The sequence below is a fragment of the Pseudophryne corroboree genome, chromosome 5, assembly GCF_028390025.1.
Source record: "Pseudophryne corroboree isolate aPseCor3 chromosome 5, aPseCor3.hap2, whole genome shotgun sequence".
Lineage (NCBI taxonomy): Eukaryota > Metazoa > Chordata > Amphibia > Anura > Myobatrachidae > Pseudophryne > Pseudophryne corroboree.
This window is the reverse complement of record NC_086448.1, coordinates 383,648,517-383,665,612: the sequence shown is the minus strand read 5'-3', so window position 1 is coordinate 383,665,612 and position 17,096 is coordinate 383,648,517. Positions and strand designations below refer to the sequence as shown.

General features: G+C 43.3%; 1 protein-coding gene across 1 annotated transcript in view; it reads left to right on the top strand.

Moving 5' to 3' along the window:
* Positions 1–17,096, top strand: part of ADCY1 (adenylate cyclase 1) — an 879,311-nt gene that overhangs the window by 43,254 nt on the left and 818,961 nt on the right. The window lies entirely within an intron of this gene.

Here is a 17,096-nt window from a genome sequence, read left to right as displayed (position 1 = left end):
TCTAGAACTCGCCTTATCTCTCTCTCAGAGCCTTTACCCAGCTTTTACAGCAAACTGAAAAGGTTCAGACAAAACAAAAAGCATTTTTCCTAGAAGTTAACATTTTCTAAAACATGTAAGACAAGAACCTGGGACAAATATACCTGCCCTCAAACACTATCCCAGTGTTCTTGTCACATATCCCCCTCCCCTGTTTCGACCTAGGGGCCGGAACACTTGTAGCCCCCAAACAGAAGATGCGAGACAATGCATCTGCGTTGGCCAATTGTGTTCCCGGTCTATGTTCGACAGTAAACTTAAAGTCCTGCAACGCTAGAAACCATCTAGTTACACGAGCATTCTTGCCTCTATTTACATACATCCATTTTAAAGGGGCATGGTCTGTCACTAGTCTGAATTGTCTACCCAAGAGGTAATATCTCAAGGTATCTAGTGCCCACTTAATGGCCAAAGCCTCCTTTTCCACAATGGCATACCTTTTTTCATGCTCATTGAGTTTCCTACTCAAATAAATGATAGGGTGTTCGTCCCCATCTCTGGTTTGGGACAGCACAGCACCTATCCCTACCTCTGAGGCATCTGTCTGTACCACAAATTCTTTTGAAAAATCTGGTGTTATCAACACCGGTTGTGAACACAAAGCCACTTTTAACGCTTGGAACGCCTTTTCTGCATCAGGGTTCCATTTCACCACATTTGACTGCTTCCCTTTGGTAAGGTCTGACAACGGCACCGCTGTGGTCGCAAAATTAGGAAAAAACCGTCTATAGTACCCAGTAATTCCCAAAAAAGCCCTTACCTGTTTTTTATTCACTGGACGAGGCCAGTTTTGAATAGCATCAACTTTATTCAATTGGGGCCTAATCAGACCTCTGCCTATGGTGAAGCCCAAGTATTTGACCTCCTCCATTGCGAGGCAGCACTTCTTTGGGTTAGCAGTTAACCCTGCCTCTCTGATTGAGTCCAGTACTGCTTGTACTTTAACCAAATGTGACCCCCAGTCTGTACTGTGAATTACCACATCATCCAAATAGGCAGCTGCATATTTTCTATGGGGCCTCAAAATTTTATCCATCGCCCGTTGAAAGGTTGCTGGAGCCCCATGCAACCCAAAGGGTAACATCTTATACTGGTACAGCCCCTCCGGAACCGAAAAGGCTGTTTTTTCTTTGGCGCTATCAGATAAAGGTATTTGCCAGTAACCTTTGGTCAGGTCCAATGTGGTGAGAAACCTGGCTGTTCCCAGCCTTTCTACAAGCTCATCCACACGGGGCATGGGGTATGCGTCAAACTTGGACACCTCATTTAACTTACGAAAGTCATTACAGAAGCGTATGCTACCGTCGGGCTTCGGGATGAGCACTATGGGACTGGACCACTCACTGTTAGACTCCTCTATGACTCCAAGTTCTAACATGGTTTTAACTTCCTTAGAAATAGCTTCTCGCTGAGCTTCAGGAATCCTATATGGCTTTAAATGAACCCTGACCCCTGGTTCTGTGACAATGTCATGTTTTATTATGGTCGTTCGGCCAGGCAGCTCTGAAAATACCTCCCTATTTTGGATGAGAAATTCTTTAACCTGATTGTTCTGATCAGCTGATAATGTCTCTGACACCTTCACTGCGGGAAGCAACCGGGGTGAAGACACCGAAGGGCAAGGCTCCGCTGACAGAGACAACCTATCTTTCCAGGGTTTGATTAAGTTAACATGGTAGATCTGTTCGGGTTTTCTCTTTCCCGGCTGGTATACTTTGTAATTAACCTCATTCACTTTTTCCCTAATCTCAAATGGACCCTGCCATTTAGCTAGGAATTTGCTTTCCACAGTGGGTACCAAAACAAGAACTCTATCTCCAGGAGCAAATTCCCGTATCTTGGCACTCCGGTTATAGACCCTCTGTTGAGCACTTTGGGCCTGTTCCATGTGCTCTCTGACAACAGGTACCACGGCTGCAATCCTATCCTGCATTTGTGTTACATGCTCAATAACGCTTCTATAAGGAGTGGGCTGTCCTTCCCACGTCTCTTTGGCAACATCCAACAGCCCTCTGGGGTGTCTACCATACAACAAATCAAATGGAGAAAACCCCGTAGAGGACTGAGGAACTTCTCTGATGGCCATTAACAAGTAGGGCAACAAACAATCCCAGTTTTTCCCATCTCTCTCAACAACCTTTTTTAACATACTTTTTAATGTTTTATTAAGCCTTTCCACCAACCCGTCAGTTTGGGGATGGTAGATGGACGTCCTGAGGTGAGTGACCTTAAATAACTTGCATAATTCTTTCATGATCCTTGACATAAATGGAGTACCTTGGTCAGTCAAAATTTCTTTTGGTATTCCCACTCTACTAAATACCTGCACCAGCTCCCTAGCTATCGCCTTGGTTGTGATAGTGCGTAAAGGGACAGCCTCAGGATATCGAGTGGCATAGTCCATAATTACCAGGATATACTGATGGCCCCGAGCAGACTTTAACAAGGGCCCCACGAGATCCATGGCTATTCTGTCAAACGGGACCTCTATAATAGGCATGGGAACTAGTGGGCTCCTGAAATGGGGTCTAGGGGCATGATACTGGCATTCAGGACAGGAAGAACAATATTCAGACACTTCTTTATAAACCCCTGGCCAAAAGAACCTTTGTAAAACTCTTTCAGTGGTTTTTTCTGCCCCTAAATGTCCTGCGGTAACGTGACTATGAGCTAAATCTAGTACCGTTCTCCGATAAGGCTGGGGAACTACCAGCTGTTCCACCACATCCTCACCCCTTTTGACAATGTGGTACAAGAGCTCATTACAGATGGCCATGTGGGGATACGTAACCCTGTCACCTGGTACCACAGGTTCCCCATTAACAATCTTAACATTCTCTCTAGCCTTTATTAAGGTAGGATCCTTTAACTGTTCAGACGCAAACAGATCCTTCTTTACCTCCAGGTCAGGCACGCTTTCAGTTCTAACTACTATGTCTCTGTTCCCGGCAAGAGGGTCCTCACTGGACTCCCCATCTGTCACTTCCCCAGCCAAACTAGCAAAAGGCAAAGGGCCAGAAAGTTCCGAAGACCCACGTACATCCAAAAAATCACCGGTATTATCAACTGGCTTTTTACTTCTCACATCTGTTGATAACCGTGATTCCCACAGTTTCCAAAAATGAGGAAAATCCCTCCCTATTATGGCCTCATGCACCAAGGTAGGGACCAGTCCCACTTTAACCATTGCTGACCCACAACAAGTTTCTATATTCACCTCAGCAGTGGCATAATATTGGGTATCCCCATGTATGCAAGTTACCCCAATAGGTATTTGCTGGACCTTTAAGGGGTTCACTAACCCAGCTTTCACGAGGGTAACTAAACTTCCTGAATCTAGCAAGGCCTCTACCCGGTTACCTTCTAAGAACACATCACACATTTGTTTTTCCAGCTCAGGTGAAGGTACCACAGTACAGGCTAACCTAGCAAAGAAAGACATTCTGCGACATTCAAAGGCAGCATCACATTGCATGGGTTCTTGCGTGACCGGGCAATTGGCAATAACATGACCTGGCATACCACACCTAAAACATTTAACCACACGATTATCAACCCATTTGGGCAGCATAGACCGTTCTAGCCCCATTGGCCTGTTTCCAGGGCCAGTGTTTACAGTCTCTCCAGCCTTGCGTTCTCTTAACCGCCCAGCAACGTTTTCCCACGGAACAGTCTTACCAGTCTTTACTGAAGGGCGCTGTCGAGGATCTATGGGTTGCTGGGTGGTCATCAGTAGTTCCTCTGCTGCCAAATACCTCTCTACCATGTCCACTAATTGGTCAGCAGTACCCGGGTTTCCATGGCTCACCCACTTGCGCAGGACCATGGGCAAAGATCTCAAGTAGCGGTCCATGACGACTCTTTCCACCATCTGGGGACCAGTTAATGTCTCTGGCTGCAGCCATTTTTTTGTTAGCTGAATAAGGTCGTGCATCTGGGAGCGCGGAGGCTTCTCCATGGCGTACAGCCAACGGTGCACCCGTTGTGCTCGTACTGACAGCGTGACTCCCAGGCGGGTCAGGATCTCAGTCTTTAGTTTATCATAGTCCCGAGCCTCAGCAGGGCTTAAATCAAAGTAAGCTTTTTGGGGCTCACCTGACAGGAAAGGTGCCAGCAGACTGGCCCACTGTGCTTTCGGCCAGTTCTCACGCTCGGCAGTCCTTTCAAACGTGGTCAGATAGGCCTCCACATCATCAGCCTCTGTCATTTTCTGCAGGAAGTGACTGGCTCGTATAGAACTAGAGCTGGTTGGAGCACTGACGGCCACATCTCCAACCCGAGCTGCAAGTCTCTGCACCACTTCTGCTAAGGCCTCTCTATCCTGACGCTGTAGTCTCCAATTTTCCTCCATTGCCACCTGCTGCTGTCGGTTGGCCTCCTGCTGAGCCGCTGTAGCTTGCAGCAAGGCTTTAAGCAGATCCTCCATGTCAACAGATTTTTCAGGCGGCTTTGCAGCTGCTTTCACCCAGGACATATATCAAACCCTCAGGGGTGAGTCTCAGTAACTTCACACTGGGCTGTATCTGCATAAACCACCGTTTTCTGCAGGCCTCACAAAGCTGCTGCTTTCACTTATGCGCAGAACGGCCTGCTCGCATTCTCCACCAAGTTGTAACACTGTAGGGGTGCAAGGTGCCTTTTCCTGGGGAATATGGCAGCACGCAGCAGCTGAGGAACAACACAAGCCCAGTTTCTGGTACAACTGACCCCGGCCAGTTTTATTGAAACAGAAAATAAAACAAACCCCAAAATAAAAATACCTTGCCTGTCCGGCACTAACTAAACATAAGATGTTCCTAACTGTCACTAAACAAAACACAGAGTTCTTCAGTACATACTGTATAGCTTACTTGCATCAGAAAGCGTGTCTCTCACACACAGATCCTGCAGCCTTCCCAGGCAGTCTGCCCATACTAATCAGGTTAGAAGCACTATATCACTCTTACACAGCTGAAACCCTGATTAGCCCTCTGTGAGGCCAAAGACCCGAACTGGGCCCAATGTCTAGAACTCGCCTTATCTCTCTCTCAGAGCCTTTACCCAGCTTTTACAGCAAACTGAAAAGGTTCAGACAAAACAAAAAGCATTTTTCCTAGAAGTTAACATTTTCTAAAACATGTAAGACAAGAACCTGGGACAAATATACCTGCCCTCAAACACTATCCCAGTGTTCTTGTCACAATATATATATATATATATAATCAAATGTATACGTGTGCACTCAGGCAGGCCGATATAATCTGTGGTTGTATCTTTAATAATAAAATGTTTTAATAAAAACAAACATTTTCAAATGCATTCCTCACAATCATGAGTGGCTGCTGGTAACCAGTTATAACAATTAAAATATATAAAAAAATAGAAGTAATCAGCGCCTAATAATGCCCAGAAAATGAATCAGTACATAAATATATCCAGGGTTAAAAATGAGCAGGTATCACACATACAAAAAACAATTAGTTTTAAAAGCTTATCTGTATTTATGTACTGATTAAATGTGAAAATATCTTTCTACTATAATCGTGTGGAGTGTGATATTTTTGGGATTATTTCCATTTAACACCCACTCAGTATTTAAAAAATGCTATAAGTACATATTAGGTTAAAACGGTACACACTATTAGTTGTTTCTTCTTCTTTTTTTCATATTGTATATCACTGTGACTATTACTGGTCTAAGGACTGAAGATTCTCATTTGAGTTAAGTGCTCGTTCCATATTTTTAAATACCACCTAAACCTCACTCCATGTTTTTACCTTCATTTTCTCGGCATTATTAGGCGCTGATTACATATATATATATATATATATATATATATATATATCCAAGGGAGTCCTGCACTCACATCCGTGTGCAATCAACTGTGGGGTGCACCCAGTAGACTCCACACAATCACGGTGGGTCCACAAATGCAGTCGTAGTTCCAGTTTCCTGGGGGGCACACTCCTTCAAAAAACAAGTCCAATCGTATTTTCTTAGATCATAGTCGGCTTTATTGGGTCGACGTTTCGGCTCAACAAGCAGAGCCTTTATCAAGACAAGCCTTACATATTTTCAGATTGCAAAATAGTCATAACCTGTCCAAATAACAGATACATGAAATAAATAAATACAATCAGTCTCACGGGCCCAATCAGAGACTCACCACTAAAGTGCAATGTGCTAATAAAGAAAAGTGCCAAGAGTAATGCTACCAAGCATATGGATATACCTCCTGGATGCCAAATATGGTGAAGAAAGGTAGACCAGAGTCACCCAACAAAAAACCAATCACCAAAAAGTACTAGTAACATACTTACTAGGATGATATAACTCAACAGTATAGCACTGTAATAGGACAAACGACCAAGTCGGCATATAAGCCCTATTAATGGAACAACACAAATATATATATTTTTTGCAAATTCCCAACATAATCAAAATCAAGTGTGGTACTAAAAGATACCTAAATTTATCATGAGAAAAACTGATAAAGAACTCTACTTACTTCACACATAATTCCAGGAAAGTAATCCATACAGGTACACATCAGTCAATAAGCCCTCTGTAATATGGGTAATGCAACATAAAGACATCTCAAAGGTAAACCAAACCTGATATCTAATCAAATAGTCAAAACTGTACTCACCAGGAAAGGACAAAATAACTCTTACCATTGGAGGCTAAAGGTGGACGTCCATTCAGTGTGAATGTGTGTTCCTAATGTGCACTAGGCACCTTATATGAGTACATAACCAGAAGTGCAATCAGCACAAGCAGACTAGTACATCACCCTATTGTAATATTACAGAAAGGAATATGTTAAGTCCCCTCGGATTTCATATCCGTGGGACCCACTTTTATATCGCGAGGTCATACATATACATAACAGGACCTGTGGAGGGAAGCTCAGAGCCGCTGCTCGTCTGAGCGGCGTGCGTTCCACAACCCGGAAATGGCGTGCCGGGTGCGTTCCACCAGCCGGAAGAGCCCAGCAAGCATTGCGGCCGTTGCCTAGCACCGCCGCACGCTAGAAGTATACTGAATTGTAAGGAAAACAGCCAGCGGGGTGCATGCCACAACTACAAACGACCACCATGTTATAGGCAAAACAGGTCACATACAGTATCCTCACAGGGCGCCTCATGGCAACCACCACACAACACACGCAAACGGTTACCAAACCAGTGTGCCAACGCCGGGGACAACATAATCTCAAAGGTGGATACTCACTGTTCACCACAAACAATCTGTACTAGCATCTGGGCATTCCCCTAGAACTCACTCCATAAGCAGGTAAAAACCCAAAATAAAGAGGAATATACGCAACCTATCCGCAAATTATAAACAAATATCTTCAATTAAAGTGTGTATCGAGTGCTGATGCGCCAGAGTCTCATACCGATAGACAAAAAGTACTTATAAAATACAAACATATATAGGTGTATCTAATCAGGCCCGTGTGACAAGACTTACAATCAACATAAGAAATCACAACACAATACATAAATACATTGAAAACATACAATTAAAAAGGGTAATACAATCTGTATCAGAAACCACCTGGACAAAAATATCATCTGTCAATGCCCAATAACAATCATGAACACATCACAAGAAGATGTTCATGGTATTATATTCATTGAGACCCCTCGGTGCAACAGTATAAGCATACTGATCCAAAATCTTTCTTTCTTTTTTAGAGCCAATATCCTATCACCCCCATTGGGTAAAGGGGGAATCCAATCAATGAGCATACACTTGAGGTTCGCTACCTGGTGTCTGTTTTCTAAATAATATATATATATACACACACACACACACACACACACACACAAACTGTTGGCAAATGGACTTTATTATAATTCCTAGTACGTGATTGTGTTTATTATTTATTCACTATAACATTTTTTCAAGTGACCCCTTTTGACAGCTTCTGGCATAGTCTTATATTTGTGTGGTACTCTGGAAAGATGAAGCCATCTGCCTACCTAAATAAATGCTTGCATATCCACTACTGTTACGTTAATTATGTTATATAATAGGGAAGCTTATCAGGGAAGCTAGACATTTCTGATACAGTGACATCTCTTACCTGCTTCTTGCCAGTTAATGGTGTTAGGAAAAAGTGGATACTTTTGTTATATTGTGAAAGATCTACATATTGTATATTACCTAAGATTGTTTAATTCACTGCAGTAGAACCCATTCTATCTGTATGACCAATATCTTATTAGTAGTTTAGTTACCTGTCCCTTGTTGAAATCAGCCAAGGTCAATTCATGCTTAGAGAAAAGCCATAAGTTATATGACACATTGTGCCTGATTCAAGTTTAAGCAAAGCAAAAAAGCAAGCAACTAGGCAAAACCATTTTGCACTGCAGGTGGAGCAAGTGTAACGTGCAGAGAGATTTAGATTTAGGTGGTGTGTGTTTAAATTGAATTAGAAATTGCGGCGTAAATAGAAAGTTGTCTAGTATTTGTGGGCTACATGCAAAATCAGCCAGTATTTACCTTGCACATTAAAAATATAACCCATCCAAATCTTAATATCTCTGCACATGTTATATCAGCCCCACATGATTTTGCCGAGTTGCTTGCTTTTTTTGCTTTACTTGCAAACATGAATCAGGCCAATAGTCTGCAAGTAGTGACTGCAATATGAACAAAAAATACTGCTTGTTTTTTCAAATTGAAATAACTGCTGCCTCCACAGTGCATGTGCACATATTACATTTCTTTCCAGTGTTAGGGATCAAAGCTAACCTGGAGTTCAATCAGTGCGTAAAGATTGGAGGTGTTGGTTAGAGTTTCCCTGCCCTGTGAAAGCTACTCACAATTCTGTTTGCTATATTCCCAGAAAGCATTGCATGATGTGAATTATGCCTCCAACAAATTAGATCTCAGAAGACTTAAAATTAAGACTCTCTAAAGCCTTGGTGTTCATTCACAGTAAGACAAATTGTCTATCAATGGAGAATGTTCAGCACTGTTACCACTGTCCTTAAGACTGGCTGTCCTGCAAAGATAATTGTAAGAATAGCTTAGATTGGTCAGACAGGTTAAGAATAATCTTACAGTATCAGTTTAAGACATACAGAAGTCTCTGAAACTGCAAACATTTCTGTTCACGAGACTACAACACATAAAACACTGACCAAAAATTGCATTCATTGGTGGATACCATAGAAGAAGTCACTGCTGACCAAATAAAATATTGCTGCATGTCTGACATTTTCTATAGAGCATCTGGATATTCCACATCAATACTGGCACAATGATATGTGGACAGATGAAACCATATTGAGTTAGAACAAAATGACTCAACATGCACTGCATGTAGAATGCACAGTACACAAGCATCAAAACCTCATCCCAACCTTAATGTATGGTGGTGGAGCATTATGGTTTGCGACTGCCTCACTGCTTGGACCACTTGGTTGTTGATAAAAAATAGAGTTCCAGAGTTTATCAACACATGCTGCAGGAGAATATTAGACTAGCTTTCCAACAATTGAAGCTCAACAGAAGTTGAGATATTCAACAGGCCAATGACCCAAAACACAGAATTAAATTAACAACTGAATGGTTTCAACAGAAGAAAATTAACTTCTGGAGTAGCCCAGACAGCGTCCTAACCTCAGCTTGATGGAGATTCCTGGGTATGACCTGTAGAAAGCAGTTTACACAAGACATCCCAAGATGTTGCTGAATTTAAACAGTTTGCAAGGAATAATGGTTCAAAATGTCAACCCGTCTGCTGTGTAGGCCTGATTTGAGGCTACAGGAAATATTTTGCAACAGTTAGCTGAAGTTATGTCTGCCAAACCAGTTATTAACTTCAAGGGGGTATCCTATTTGCAGCGGTAATTTACTGCTTCGTATAGATTTGCTAGGGGCTATCCAATTAGCCCCGATGCGGCACTCCTCTCCCCTGATGCCGACACTTATAGGGGATTATGCTATGCTTTCTGGCACCCAAAACATACAGTAATCCCCATTAAATGGCTGCCAGAGCCGCAATAACACATGAAATCGGGAGGTTATCCCAGATCCCATGTGTTATCGCACGATCGCGAGACATGGCCTCTAATTGGATACCGCAATAATGACCAAAAATCGCATTTTTATCAGACGTAAACGGAACGCTTCTAATTTGATACCCCCAAGGGTCCACATTCTTTTCTCATTCTGCACGTAAATATGTTGAGTTAAAGACATCATAATGTATAATTGTTTGTGTGTTATTAGTTTACGCTATTCCTGTGACTTAAAAGAAGATACAATAATTTTTAAGATCACTTTATGCAGAAATCGAGATAGTTCACATATTTTTTCTTGCCATGCCTGGGTTTCTCTCTTCTCAACCACCCATGGTGTGAGTATATCAGAGTGCGACCACACACCCAAGAGTGGTATACAGTATCTATAGTACCTTAGAAAATGGCCCCTTTTGTGAGAAAATAGGGTGAAACAGATAAAGACTAGGAGGGAAAAAAGTTCAGAATAGGCCCGTTAATTTGAATTATTTTTAATAACTAAACATTTAACTGGATAACTGTGTAAGCATGGCCGGATTATTGGAGGGCCGACAGGGGTGGTCATCCCGGGGCCCCACACACACTGTTCCCCAGTCTCCTCTCTCAAAGGTGGATCTATCGGCGGTGGGCAGTACTATTAATTGACTGACTCATTATTAGTAGCCATGGGCGGTCCCGACAGCAACAAATGAGTCCGGAGGAGGGGGTCTCTCCCCACCCCACCTCTCACCATCGGCTCCTCCTTTCTGCTGTTGCCGGCGGGGACTGACTCGCAATTGTGACGTCAGATCCCCAATCCCCCGCTACCACAGCTGCAGCTGCCCGGCTCCTTGACCCTTCCAGTTCTGAGTGGACCCAGCCTCCCAAGTAGGCACTCACAAATGGGTGGGGAGGGGAGCGGGTACCGTGGCACCCCACCTTCCCCGTTCCCGGTTCCAGACAGCAGGGAGAGACTAACTGCTGCAGCAGCCTCTTACTCTCCCCAGCCCAGCACTTGGCTCACTCTGCTGAGCTGGGAAGAGAGGCAGCTTCAGAAGCAGTGTCCTCTCTCCCTGCTTATAGATAAACAACATTGTGTGTGTGTGTGTATATATATATATATATATATATATATATATATATATATACACCGTTGCATAGACGCACTCTCCTTTTTCAACATGCAGGGTGCGTCCTTAATTATCCCTTACAGGGATTATCGATATTTCCCAAAGCAAGTGCACTCACTACTCTTTTCAGTTTCCAAAACAAACAATTTTATTCAGTTCAATCTGCAGGCACAGTTGTATCAATTCACCATCTTGATAGACATGTCCATATAGGAGTCATTAAACCACTAGGGTCAGCTTAATGCGTCAACAGTTTTCTTACAACTTCATCAGAAATCTGAATGCTTCTCAATGTCTCTTCCCGCCCCCACACACACTCACAGATTTGTTGTCTATGGCCCCCCGCAGACCTTAATCTGGCCCTGAGTGTAAATGCATAAAACAGTATAATTTTTTTCAGAAATTTGTGTGTCAGTGAGGCAGTGATGTGCTGCTCTTAGTGAGGCAGTGCTGTGCTGCTTTTAGTGAGGCAGTGCTGTGCTGCTTTTAGTGAGACAGTGATGTGTTGCTGTCAGTGAGACAAGGATGTGCTGCTGTCAGTGAGGCATGGATGTTCTTCTTTTCTGTGAGTAGTGTCTCTGTGAATGATGCTAGTGTTTACAGTTGTGGAGTGATAGTGCTGTGATTTTGTGACTAGGTTTTGGTGGCAGTTGGACGTAGTTCAGGTGTTCGGTTATGCTGGGAGGTGTGCTTCCATTGGGAAATAGTACACTGTCATGTGATCTCTTGGGGAGAATGTAACAGAGTGCGAGAACCAGGACTTTGTCCGAGTTCTTACGTATTTTTAAAGTGGCAATCAGTAACACAGAAAAACTAACCTACTTTTGCTATGTAACTGATAAGCTCCTGATCCCATGTGTTATCGCGGCTCCGGCAGTCGTCCACCCAATGTGTCCAATCTGAGGCACTTCTAGAGAGGAGGATGCCAGTGTGCAGACTCCATCTGGGCCGCCTCCTCTCTAGCCTGCAGCGCTGTAGACTCTGGGCACTAGGGTCACTAGGGGACCCTAGTGCTGTCCCAGAGTCTAGTGCGCTGTTAAATTCGTTTAACTGACAGGGAAATGCTTTACCTTACAATACTATGGTTCGGGCCGCTGCAGCCGCTGAATGCAGACAATAACCCTACAACGTGAATGTATGTAGCGTATGCACGCTGACACGCTATGCGCACTATACAGCGACACGTGTGGCTGAATACACTTCTATACCCAAACAAGAACGGAATGCGACACCAGTAGTATATGTTATGTTGTGGTCCAACGCAGCAACAAATATTTACTAAAAGGGATATACACAGAAATACAACAATATCACAGAGAAGAGCTACAACCAATAGTGCATACGTTTGTTCGCGAGTGCTCCTGGACCCAGGACTCAGTCTGTCTTAGCAAGAAGACCTTCAGAGAATTAGCACTGAACCTGGCTAGGAAGTCTCTTTTAAACAATGGGTCCAAAAACAATACAATGGGAAATGTAAGCTCTTCTTCCATTGGTCTGGGGATGGGACATATCCAGGGCACTGAGGGTTCATTGGTCAGCTCAACCGGTGGGCGATGACTAAGCCTGAGATGTGATTACTGTTGTGTACATCTGGGTTCCCGCCCCAAGACCAGTTACACCCACCACATTATCATTCATGAATCCGGTATTGCTAATAACTTATTGCCACAATGTGAGACAATATCCTCACACCCACCGGATTACTGCTCATGTGACCCTGAACAATATGATCCCACACTTGATATATTTATTCATTTCCATCCTCGTGATATGTATATATATATATATATATATATATATATACACATATATATACTATTCATAATTAGTTATGAAATATATATAAACCATGGGTTAGATGTGTAACTGTGTACGAGAATATAAATGTTATACATTTGATATATCATACATCAATTTCTGGTCTGTAATGTCACCTTTTTTGGTAATCTTGAAAGTTATTAAGAAAACAAGGGTCTGGCTTGTGTTTGTGTATGTTATATTGTGTTCTTGTTTGTTCTGACCTCTAGTGTAACAATGGCAGTCCAGTATCTGTTGACTCAATATACAACTCTAAAACAATTGGGGCAAACAATGGTATTTACACATTCCCTCTGTCCAAGGTCCATTTTCCATGGTCACAATGTCTGCTTAAACAAGACAGTCTGATATGTTTAAAAAAACACTGTATTGTATTCCTGGAAGTATCACCTTTGAATGTGTGTGTAAGAGAGATTTTTGTGACAATATGATTTTTATTAACACATGCATCTTCTACCGTAATGTACACAGTAACTTGCTGGTGAAGTGTGTATAGACTATGGGGGTAATTCCAAGTTGATCGCAGCAGGAATTTTGTTAGCAGTTGGGCAAAACCATGTGCACTGCAGGGGAGGCAGATATAACATGTGCAGAAAGAGTTAGATTTGGTTGGGTTATTTTGTTTCTGTGCAGGGTAAATACTGGCTACTTTATTTTTACACTGCACATTAGATTGCAGATTGAACACACCCTACCCAAATCTAACTCTCTCTGCACATGTTAAATCTGCCTCCCCTGCAGTGCACATGATTTTGCCCAACTGCTAACAAAATTCCTGCTGCGATCAACTTGGAATTACCCCCTATGTGTAAATTATGCACTATATAGATAAAATATTGAATATGGCTTTGTGGCTTTTCTATTCAAATGCGTATGTTATCGTATTTACTCATACCACGCGCTAATACGCAAGACTCGTGAACCATTGTACGCAGCGTGCGGGTATGCGCACGCACGGCGAGTACGCACCCACACAGAGGCCACTCTGTGTGGTGTTTGCACGTGTTGAGTGTAGGTGTAATATTTTCGACTTTGACAGTCCACCCTTTGGCAGTAAACAATAACTGCCATAAATTACTAATAACAATGAAAATATTTCATTTACAATTTGTACAACATTCGAGTATGTATCTTTGAACAGGAAGAAGAGTTGTAGGTGGGAAGTATATGGCCTAGTGGGATAGGAAAAAGCATGTATGTATGAGTAAATGTTTGAGGGGGATTTATCATCGCGCCATTTACCGGAGATTTGCTCAGAGATGCCACCGACTCAGGAGAGGTGAGCATTTAAAAAATGGGTGCAGGGTGTGTGGTGTGGGCCCCCCTGGATACCAGGGGGCCGTGGGCACCACACACACAGCACCCATTGTAAATATGCCATTGTGTCTAATCACATTAGTTGGATTTCTGTATGTATAGGTCCATACCCTCCAACAGGACCCATTCCATTAGATAAAAAAATTAAATATGGGGTGTCACACCAACTGCCACCCCAAACATTGCCAAACATCACTGTCCAGGACCCACAGGCAGGTGGAGTGGACCCCTGCTCTGGACAAGCACACTGGCAAGGAAGTCCAGGAGCAGAGCATTTTGTACCTAATGGAATTGGAGGGCATGTAGGTTGTGCAGGGAGAACACTGGTATATAGGTGAGTCATTGTTATATGTATATTATCCCTGATGAAATTATGGATGCACTGAAACATTAGAAGAGTGGGACCGGAGGCCATGTGCAGGAGAGAGTGGAGGGCGAATGGCACTGTAAGCAGGAGGTGCTTATGCTATCTAGGAGACTGAGGAACAAGATAACTGGACCCGAATGAGTGGATCTGCATATAGCCGGACTTCTGGACTAGGCTGGAACCGGGTGGCTGGATCGGTGTGTAGCCAGATAACTGGATCAGCTGAGGACTGAATTAGACCACGTCGGATACTGAAACAGCTGAAGACTGGACTAGAACAGCTGAATACTGAGTACTGGAACCAGGTAGCTAGAGCAGCAGAACTGAATACTGGAACCAGGATGGCACCTGATAGCTGGATCGGCTGGAAGCCAGGAACCAGGAATGAACTGGATAATTGGACCTGACTGAAACCGGCAATGTAGCTTAGATGATAACTGCACTGGTATGCACTATGTACTGAGTGTGTAGCGTTGTGGAAAACAGGTGTTACCGAACACTTTAAGAACTGCGTAAGACTTTATACTTATTGGATAAGGGTGAGTCAGAAAAGAACCGCAGTGGTTACAGGATACAGCTGAAGTAGCGGAAATGAGCATGTAGAAACATATGCTTGCTGACTGGTGATCTGTTAGTAGGTCTGTGATAACACTGTGCAATCAGGAACCTACAGGCTGCAAACACAGGTGAACACTTTGGTGCATAATTAACCAGGAAGGAGGCTAAGTGCTTGGTAACACAGGGGTCTATTTACTAAGCCTTGAACTGAGATAAAGTGGACGGAGATAAAGTACCAGCCAATCAGCTCCAAGGCTGTGTTTGAAAAATGGTAGTTAACTGCTTATTGGCTGGCACTTTATCTCCAGCCACTTTATCTCCATCCATGGCTTTGTAAATAGGCCCCACAGTCTCTAGTTTAAACTGGAGGTGCTGCAGCTTGGAAACTTTGTGTGCTCAGCAGGTTACTGGAGTCAGATAACAATGGCAAAAGTCTGTATAGAAATGCTTAAGCAAAAGCTGAGTGTACTGTAACTTTAACAATGTAGGATTCTGTAGTAAACAGGAAACTGTAGCACTACACTCTGGAGCCAGTTATAGCGGAATAGCTTGCTGCAAGCAAGAGCTTGACAAGCAGGATATCACACAGGGATGAGACTTGTTTCTCTGGCCCTGAAAGAATGGCAAGATGAGACTTACATAGGAGTTGCGGATCTGTGATTGGTTGCCAGTGTCAGCTGAGGTAAGAACCACTCTAACTGGAGTAATGTAGTCAGCTAACATGCTCCAAGAGGGTGACGTCTGTGTACCTGTTTTCAAACAAGGTCAGGCAGAAAACCTGACCTGCTTGATAGGTAGCAAAGGTAAGTACCATGGCAAATACTTAGAATAGAATATGAGAGTTGGAAGTCAGTATTGTGACACAAACGGGATCCGGTCTGAAGATAGACACTGTCTAGGTCTACAATGTTTAGGTCGACCACTATAGGTCGACAGTCACTAGGTCGACATGGATGGAAGGTAAACAGGGTTTCTAGGTCGACATGTGCTAGGTCGACAGGTCTAAAGGTCGACATGAGTTTTTCACATTTTTTTTCTTTTTTTGAATTTTTTCATACTTAACGATCCACGTGGACTACGATTGGAACGGTAAACTGTGCCGAGCGAAGCACCATGCGAGGGGACGCGGTGCACTAATTTGGGATCCCGGTCACTCTACGAAAAAAACGACACAAAAAAAATATCCTCATGTCGACCTTTAGACCTGTCGACCTAGCACATGTCGACCTAGAAACCCTGTCGACCTTCCATCCATGTCGACCTAGTGACTGTCGACCTATAGTGGTCAACCTAAACATTGTCGACCTAGATACTGTCGATTTGATGAACCACACCCGACACAAACATGTACATAATGACATGCATAAACATATTGACATAGTTATTACAATTAATGTAGGGAGGGTATGAAACAAGAGGAGGGAGAGGTAGGAGTGGTGTTGCTGCAGGGTTGGGGGGGATAGTTGTTTTGTAGCGATTAAGTGGTAGTCCAGTTGGGTTGATGTATCAAGCAGTGAAAAGTGTGGAAAAGTGGAGCAGTGGAGATGTTGCCCATAGCAACCAGTCAGCATCTACCTATCATTTTATAGACTGTACTTGATAAATGCTTCCTCAGAGCTGATTCGTTGCTATGGGCAACTTCTCCACTGTTTCACTTATCCACTCTTTTCAATGCTTGACTTATCTAGTGAGCGTTAGAGGAGTGCTTGAAGGAATGGAGACTTGGGGAGAGTCTGATAGAGAAAGGGAGTTCATTCCATGAATTGGGGCAATCATGAAGACAGAAGTGAGAGGTGATAGTCATAAACTGACTAGAGTGAACAGGAGGGAGAATAGAGGGCAAGTACGGTAGAGATATGGTTGGGTGG